The 9,332-nt window shown below is 42.4% G+C and overlaps 1 protein-coding gene across 2 annotated transcripts in view; it reads right to left on the reverse strand.

Annotated features, from left to right (window-relative positions):
- LOC116941537 (ras-related protein Rab-23-like) overlaps positions 1 to 8,925 on the reverse strand; it is a 34,626-nt gene extending 25,701 nt beyond the window's left edge. Inside the window, exon 1 of one of the 2 annotated variants that reach the window (XM_076066639.1) lies at positions 8,518 to 8,925. The gene's annotated coding sequence lies outside the window, so the exon portion shown is untranslated. The remainder of the gene's footprint in view (positions 1 to 8,517) is intronic. The other variant, XM_032952688.2, reaches the window with a different exon arrangement.
- Between the last annotated feature and the right edge of the window lie 407 nt (positions 8,926 to 9,332).

Below are 9,332 nucleotides of genomic sequence, written 5' to 3' on the forward strand. Positions count from 1 at the left end.
GTGTGTATATACTAATCGTAAAACAATATACTTATACTGTATTTTCCTAGTAACTCACACAGCACACACAATACCATATGTAATATATACATTCCAAATCTACCATGTACTGACAGTGTGTGTGCATCAGTTATGTGTAATAATAATGTTGATTTTAAACTAGATTCGAAGCTTTCGTGACTGCAGGAATTACTCTTTGGTTCTTTCAGTAAAGCCACGTAGAACATAAAATATAATCATAATAATAGAATACGACGTTTCGATTGCAACACTAACAACCATCAGTAGGTAAGAATGTGTTGCATTGCATTACACTTCCTAATTTTACTAAATTTGCTTTCTCAAACTTCCGATTTTCTTGCTCTAAATATTACCGTGCTGTTCATAATAAATGTTTTTTGGTTAGATCGCGTTATTTATAAATGTATCATAACCCTCCACCACCCGACACGGCCAATCAGCAAAAAAAGTGTCACGTTGACAAAAGACAAATACAGTAGTTCACTACTTTAGCCCACCGGTGTGTTGAAGGGTGTAAGTGGATTCACTCTGAATTGACACTTTTTTTGCTGATTGGCCGTGTTGGGTGGTGAAGGGTTACGACACATTTATAAATAACGCGATATAACCCAAAAACTATTATTATGAATAATATTGGTCGCGAAAGCCTACGTGTTAAACATTACCGTGTGGTTTGTTTATAGTCCATTGTCTCTCCTCCGGCCACTATGGTCCTGAATTCCACACAACTCTCTCAATGTTCTTTGGTTCTTTCGGTAAAGTCACGTAGAATGAGAATAAAATAATAAATTGATAAAATAAAATAACACAATACTATTCTCACGACGTTTCGGCCACAACACAAGCGGCCTTCATCAGGTGAAGGGACGATACTGTCTGGAGGACAGCGATGGAGTGAAAAAGCCACGCTCAGATCGCGACCTTTAAGCTTCTAAGCTTAAAGGTCGCGATCTGGCCGAAACGTCGTGAGAATATTATTGTGTTATTTTATTTTATCAATTTATTATTTTATTCTCATTCTACGTGACTTTACCGAAAGAACCAAAGAAGATGAATCCTTGCAGTCACGAAAGCTTTAAATCGAAATCTCTCAATGTTCTCTGCCCCCCCTCCCCTCTCACTCTGCCCCAACCCCTCCCCCCTCTCTCTATTTACGCCATCGACACAGTGGCACTGTCTTTCTGTTTGTCATTCTTTGTAAGCGTGGTCAGCCAGGTGGGGTGTTGGCTGTTGTGTTGGCCGGCTCTCTGTGTTGTGTTGCATTGTGTTTATAAGTTGACTATGTTTTTTTTCTCATTCATTCTTACCTGATGATGTTTGCTTGTGGTGCAATCGAAACGTCGTATTCTATTATTTGATTTTATTTTGTACGTGACTTTACCGAAAGAACCAGAGTAATATTGATTTTATGAAAGCCCCTTTCATAACGAAATCTCAAAGCGCGGTACAAAAAATAAAATGCACTCCCAAGTATCAATAAATTCCAAATTAAATCCAATAAAATGATAACTGCACTCACAATACAGATAAAATGAATAACTACGTTAGAAATCAATAATATTGTTTTTTGTTGTAACTTGTTCACCCGGTCCTGACTGAACATCTGTGAAAAAGAGCTTCATAGCTCATTGGATTCCTCCAGTATAAAATTCTGATACAATTACAGTAGAATACTCTTTGGTTCTTTCGGTAAAGTCACGTAGGTATAAAATAAAATAAATCACGACGTTTCAGGCGCAACATAAGCGTCCATCATCAGGTAGGAAAGCATGGCCTGCTGCTGAGGCAAACTATTTTAAAAAGGCTTGAATGGGTGTAGCTCACGGGTCATAAAGAAGTGGCCGGGGCTAGTGATGTTAATGTGAGAAATTAGCATGTAACTGTAAGATAGGAGAGCGGCCTCTTAAACGAGGGCACGGAAGTGGCTATGTTAATGTGAGGGATTAGCACGATGTTAATGTGAGAAATTAAAGGCCACGGATGTGGCTATGTTTATGTGAGAGATTAGCATGATGTTAACGTGAGAAATTAGCATGCAACTGTAGAAAAGAAGGAGATGAGTGGCCTCATCGACGAGGGAATGCAACCCAATGGGTGTGATTCTAAGAGACTGTGAGTATGAGAGTGCAATCCAAAAGACATGTGAGCATGAGAGTGCAATGCAACGGACATGTGAGCACGAGAGATCTAAGAGAGAGGCAGCAGACCATGGCTTTCCCACCTGATGACGGACACTTGTGTTGTGCCAAAAACGTCGTCATTTATTTTATTTTATACCTACGTGACTTTACCGAAAGAACCAAAGAGTATGGATTCCTGCAGTCATGAAAGCTTCAAATAAAGATTAATTACAGTCCAGTTTAGGTAAAATCCAATTAAACTACGTACAGGAAATGCCAACGAATGAAAATATGTTTTCACACTGGATTTAAAAGTGCTGACAGAGTCACAATTGCTGATGTGGGAGGGCATAGCGGCGTTCCAGTCTAGGTCCAAGTCCTGTGAATTCTATACTCCAGGTAGTGGTGAATGCAGTGCCTCGGGCTCAGGTGACAACATTTATGGGAGGATCAGATGTGGCAGTTTTTGGGCTCGTCTAAAGAGCCTCGGCACCACACACGACCAGAATATGCCGTTTGATCACCACATGCAAAATATAGTTAAGTCCTGCAATTTTCATATCAGGGCTCTATGACACATTCGACCACTAATGAGTCTTGACATAATCAACACAGTGGCGTGCAGCACAGTATTGACAAGGCTCGGTTATTGCAACTCGCTACTCCACGGGACGTCGGGCAAAAACAGTGTACAAAATTACTTGGCACATGTCGTGACGGGTACTGCAAGATCTGACCATATCAGTCCCAGTGCTCGCCGAGCTGCATTGGCTTCAGTTATTGAACAAATACGTTGTTATAAGGTCGCACTCATTACACACAAAGTGCTTGCCACAAAATAAAAAAAAATACCTTGCTGATCTCGTTACGGAGCATGAACCCTCATGCAAACTCCAGTCATCCTCGCAGCAGCTTTTGGCTAACCAACAAAGACGGTCACCGCATCGCACGCTTTCAGATGCGCTTCTGCGGCCGTCTGGAACGCTCTTCTTTCTGATATTAGGAAGCCACTGGAGTTATGCACTTTTAAATCTAGATTTAAAACGTATTTCTTTAGAATTGCTTTTTTATTTTTAGTTTGTTGTCCTTTCCCTGAACCTCCGATTAGCATGGTCGGCTCCGTACGGTGCGAAAGAAGTTCAACATACTGTATATACATACATAATGAAGGTTTTTTTCGGTTAGATCGCGTTATTTATAAATGTGTCGTAACCCTCCACCACCCGACACGGCCAATCAGCAAAAAAGTATCACGTTGACAAAAGACAATTAGTTCACTACTTCAGCTTACCGGTGTGTTGAAGAGTGAATCCACAACATTTACAGTTTGAGTACGACGTTTCGCTGGTAATTACATCCAGCATCATCGGGCAATTCGCCAGGTAAAGCCCTCACTTGCTCTCGGTCTTAAATAGAGCAGCAGGGTGGCGTCATCATTTAACTCATTTCAGGTGCAGTGATTTGAGGCGGAGGGGGGGTATTGTAATTATATAATCGATTGGTAATCAGTCAATGGTTATGATTAGTAATGAGTTCTAGATTAGTAATTAGTTGTAATGTGTGTTATTGTGATTACATGCTACATTAGTAATCCATTAATTAATGTTTCCCCTATAAGGAATTGTAATATGTATTATTTAATAATACACTTCCAAGCCGCACTAAGCCTATAGCTATCAGAACGATTAACGTTATTTCTGTTTCTCTCAATTTCAATGGATTTTCTAATTAGTCTTTGCCAGTAATAATTAGTTTTACACAACACTTCAACATTATCAAAATCAATTGAGTGTCCTTGTTGACAAGCATGTTCTGCCACTGCCAACATATGTGTTTTAGATAATTTAATATTTCTTTGGTGTTCTTTTAGTCTTATGCTGATGTTATGTCCCATCTGTCCAATATAGCATCTGCCACATAAACAATTAATCAGATATACACCTTCTGTTGATAATTTAGGTAATTCGTCTTTAGTGCAAGATACTAGTTTTTGAATTTTGTGTACCGTACCAAATCTTACTGTAATGTTTTGCTTTTGCAAAACACGGGCGAATTTTTCAGTTACCCCTGAGATATATGGAATTTGAATTGTTTTAAGCATCTGATCGCTTTCAGCAGTGTTGCTTTGTGATCGTGATTTGGAATTCAGTGCTCTGTTAATTTGAGTATTATTGTAGACATTCTGTCGTAATGCTCTTTAACGTGTTTGATCTCTCTCACTAGACTTTCACCATCTTACACTGTTTTAGCCCGATGTATGAGCATCTTGATAACAGAGGATTTCTGAGCTGGATGATGATGCGAATCTGCATTCAGATTGGCATCAGTGTGCGTTTGCTTTCTGTAAACGCTGTATTATTTTACCGTTTATGCCATGTCCAAGCAAAATATCCAGGAACGGGAGTGTGTTATTCACCTCCATTTCCATGGTGAACTGGATGGCCGGGTTTTGTGTATTGAGATTATTTAGAAAATCATTAAGTGTATCTTTACCATGTGGCCAGACAACCAAAATGGCATCCACATCTAAACCAAAAAGATGGTTTTAATGTGCTCGAGGCAAGTGCTCTTATTTCAAAGTTTTCCATGTACAGATTTGCTATCGCAGGAGATAAAGGAGAGCCCATTGCTGCTCCTTCCTTTTGTTTAAAGAAATCCCCTCTCCATAAGAAGTAAGTGTTATTTAAACAATGGTCAGCAAGTTTCGGAATATATTTTGGTAAACCTGTATTCTTTACGAGTGTATCAAGTAATTTAAGCGATTCATTCACTGGAACCTTAGTGAATAGAGAAATCACATCAAAACTTACCAGAATATCATTAGGATTAAGTTTGATATCTTGAATCACATTCACAAGATGTTCTGAATTTCTTATGAATGAAGATGTCCTACCGATGTAGGGCTGTATTTGTTTAGTTATATATTTTGCTAATTTATAAGTGGCAGAGCCAATTGTACTGACTATGGGTCGTAATGGGATGCCGATTTCATGAATCTTTGGTAGCCCATACAGTCTAGGTGGTTTTGAGGCCCTTGGCTTAATTTGGTGTTGTTCATTCTTAGGGATTAATGAATTTGCAATTATTGCAGGCAGTATTCCTCCTCCAAACACGGCGAGTTGAGTTGATGCCAAACAGCTCCATTTTGGTCTCATCTGACCACAACACTTTCACCCAGTTGTCCTCTGAATCATTCAGATGTTCATTAGCAAACTTCAGACGGGCATGTATATGTGCTTTCTTGAGCAGGGGGACCTTGCGGGCGCTGCAGGATTTCAGTCCTTAACGGCGTAGTGTGTTACCAATTGTTTTCTTGGTGACTATGGTCCCAGCTGCCTTGCAATCATTGACAAGATCCTCCCGTGTAGTTCTGGGCTGATTCCTCACCGTTCTCATGATCATTGCAACTCCACGAGGTGAGATCTTGCATGGAGCCCCAGGCCGAGGGAGATTGACAGTTCTTTTGTTTCTTCCATTTGCGAATAATCGCACCAACTGTTGTCACCTTCTCACCAAGCTGCTTGGCAATGGTTTTGTAGCTCATTCCAGCCTTTTGTAGGTCTACAATCTTGTCCCTGATATCTTTGGAGAGCTCTTTGGTCTTGGCCATGGTGGAGAGTTTGGAATCTGATTGGTTGCTTCTGTGGACAGGTGTCTTTTATATACGTAACAAGCTGAGATTAGGAGCACTCCCTTTAACAGTATGCTTCTAATCTCAGCTCGTTACCTGCATAAAAGACACCTGGGAGCCAGAAATCTTTCTGATTGAGAGGGGGTCAAATACTTATTTCCCTCATTAAAATGCAAATCAATTTATAACATTTTTGACATGCGTTTTTCTGGATTTTGTTGTTGTTATTCTGTCTCTCTCTGTTCAAATAAAGCTACCATTAAAATTATAGACTGATCATTTCTTTATTAGTGGGCAAACGTACAAAATCAGCAGGGGATCAAATATTTTTTCCCTCACTGTAGATGTACAGCCATCGTTGCATGGCTTCTGCTGGATGAGGGCTTTGCCAAGCCATGCAGGGGTCACAGAGGTCATTTGACCACAACTTTACCATGCCGGTCTGTGTAGGTTGGTAAATGCAAGGGAGCATTGACATTGTTGCACGATACATAGAAGTACCGTACAGCAATGGATGCTTTGCTGCACTGCCCTCTACTGTTCACCCTGTAGCCTGTCTGTGGGAGGCTGGTCACAACAACCCAGCACTTGCCAGGCACAAAATCCCCGCTTAGAATCAGAGATCTGAGAAGCAGCGTATTCCGGGAAATGTGGTCATAGGCAGATGCAAATGTACGGTACAAATGAAGATGTTTTTACTTCAATTTGACTTGATGTCTGATCGTCTTCTGGCTTAACCAGAATTCTGGCAGATTATTATCTTGCTTCGAGAGATGTTATTGCATTGGGTTCTATCTCTGTGTGCATGTATTTAGTGTATTGTATATAGCTCTGTATGTATAAACATTTCTACATAGTGTACACACAGCGTGTTGTGGGTTGTGTATATATTGTAGATTGTATAGTACTGTAGTGTGTAGATTTGTATAGTTCTATATATTGTGTTATACATTTGAACAGTTCTGTACAGCATACACACTCTATGAAAATGAATCGCTATATAGAGTGTTACACTATATACACTATATAGTGTTACACTATATATACTTCATATATATTGTTATACGCGATATATTAAGTTCTTCATAGCATGAGACAGCGTGTGTAAAGTGGTTCTGTATATTGTGGAATGTATAGTGTGATATACTGCATATGAAGAGTCCTCATACCTATCAAACCATACGGTTTACCCTGTATTCTTGTGCAGGGAAATAGAACTTGCAGGTCCATACGGCGTACATCGGTTTCAATACGGGCAAAAAGCATTTTTTGTTTTTTCATAATAAAGGTTTTTGGGTTAGATCGCGTTATTTATAAATGTGTCGTAACCCTCCACCACTCGACACGGCCAAACAGTAAACAATGTGTCACGTTGACAAAAGACAAAATAGTTCACTACTTTAGCCCACCGGTGTGTTGAAGAGTGAATCCACAACATTTACAATTCTTGAGTACGACGTTTCTCTGGTAATTACATCCAGCATCATCGGGCAATTCGTCGGGTGGTGGAGGGTTACGACACATTTATAAATAACGCGATCTAACCCGAAAACCTTTATTATGAATAATATTGGTCGCGAAAGCCTGCTACGTGTTAAACTTATTTGTTCATGTTTCTCCTTCGTGATGGGACTTTGTAGAATGAATGTTGAGATATATAAGGGCACGGGCTGACCAATAATGTCCGAATCGGTCTGTAATAAGGGAGGCACTCATAATGGGTTGACAGGTGTGCGTTCTGTACAGCATACACATTGTGCATGGTTCTGTATAGAACGTGCATGCGAACAGTTACATGTGACGTACACAACGTGTGTGTCAGTGTGTGGAAGCTGTCTCTGTGTATAGCGGCCTGTAAAGTGTTGACTATAATATGAACGGATTTGAAGCTTTCGTGACTGGAAGGATTCATACTCTTTGTTTTTTTTCGGTAAAGTCACGTAGCTAAAATAAAAATAAAATAAATGAAAACAACTAAATGTAGTTGTTTTCATTTATTGTATTGTTTTCATTTATTTTATTATTATTTTACCTACGTGACTTTACCGAAAAAACCAAAGAGTATAATATGAACAGTTCTGTACAGCACGGGCACTCTTATCACTGTGTGCACGTCTGGTTGTGTGTCTATGGTAAGAGTGTTCTATACACATGAACAATTGTGTATAGCTCACACGGTGTGTGTGTGTGACTGGTTGTGTGTGTCTATGGTAAGAGTATTCTATACACATGAACAATTGTGTATAGCTCACACAGTGTGTGTCTGGTTGTGTGTGTCTATGGTAAGAGTATTCTATACACATGAACAATTGTGTATAGCTCACACGGTGTGTGTGTCTGGTTGTGTGTCTATGGTAAGAGTGTTCTATACACATGAACAATTGTGTATAGCTCACACGGTGTGTGTGTGTCTGGTTGTGTGTGTCTATGGTAAGAGTGTTCTATACACATGAACAGTTGTGTGAAGCTCACACGGTGTGTGTCTGGTTGTGTGTGTCTATGGTAAGAGTATTCTATACACATAAACAATTGTGTATAGCTCACACGGTGTGTGTGTGACTGGTTGTGTGGGTCTATGGTAAGAGTGTTCTATACACATGAACAATTGTGTATAGCTCACACGGTGTGTGTGTGACTGGTTGTGTGTGTCTATGGAAAGAGTGTTCTATACACATGAACAGCTGTGTGAAGCCCACACGGTGTGTATGTGTGTGTCTAGTTGTGTGTGTCCGCGTGTGTTCTCACTCGATGGATGCAGACAAGAGGCACACCGACTCTCAGCCGCACTCTCTCTCTCACGCAGCAGCCCCGACAGCAGTCGCCTTTGGCTGCCTCCGGTCCGTCTCTCTCCCCCCTCTCTGTGTCTCCTCCGTCTCTGTGGCCGCTCCGGCGTCCGTGCGAGATGCTGCAATTCCGTGGTGGTGATGGTGATGCTGCAGGCGATGGCTACTGTGGGTGGCGGGGTGGTGGCGTCGTTCGTGGGGGGCGGGGGGGTTCTTTTTATATCAACAGGGAAGACGAGAGGAAGACGCTAGGATGAGGCGTGCGTACGTGCGTCTGTGTGGAAATGGTGCGGGACGCGTGAGTGAGAGAGGGAGGAGGGAGAAAGGAGAGGGAGAGGAGGGGGAGGGAGGCTGGAGGGAGAAGAGAGGGAGGGGGGAGGGAAAGGAGAGTGGGGGAGGAGAGAGGGAGGAGGAAGAAAAACAGAGAGAGGGAGAGGAGGGGGAGGAGAGGGAGGGGGGGAGGAGAGGGAGGGGGCGGAGAGGGAGGGGGGAGGGGGGAGGAGAGGGAGGGGGGAGGGGAGGAGAGGGAGGGGGGGAGGGGAGGAGAGGGAGGGGGGGAGGGGAGGAGAGGGAGGGGGGGAGGGGAGGAGAGGGAGGGGGGGAGGGGAGGAGAGGGAGGGGGGGAGGGGGGGAGGGGAGGAGAGGGAGGGGGGGAGGAGAGGGAGGGGGGAGGAGAGGGAGGGGGGGAGGAGAGGGAGGGGGGGGAGGGAGAGGGGAGGGAGGGGGGAGGAGAGGGAGGGGGGGAGGAGAGGGAGGGGGGAGGGAGGGGGTATGGAG

Source organism: Petromyzon marinus, chromosome 12 (assembly GCF_048934315.1).
Source record: "Petromyzon marinus isolate PM22_M1 ecotype Great Lakes invasive population chromosome 12, UKy_Petmar_22M1.pri1.0, whole genome shotgun sequence".
Lineage (NCBI taxonomy): Eukaryota > Metazoa > Chordata > Hyperoartia > Petromyzontiformes > Petromyzontidae > Petromyzon > Petromyzon marinus.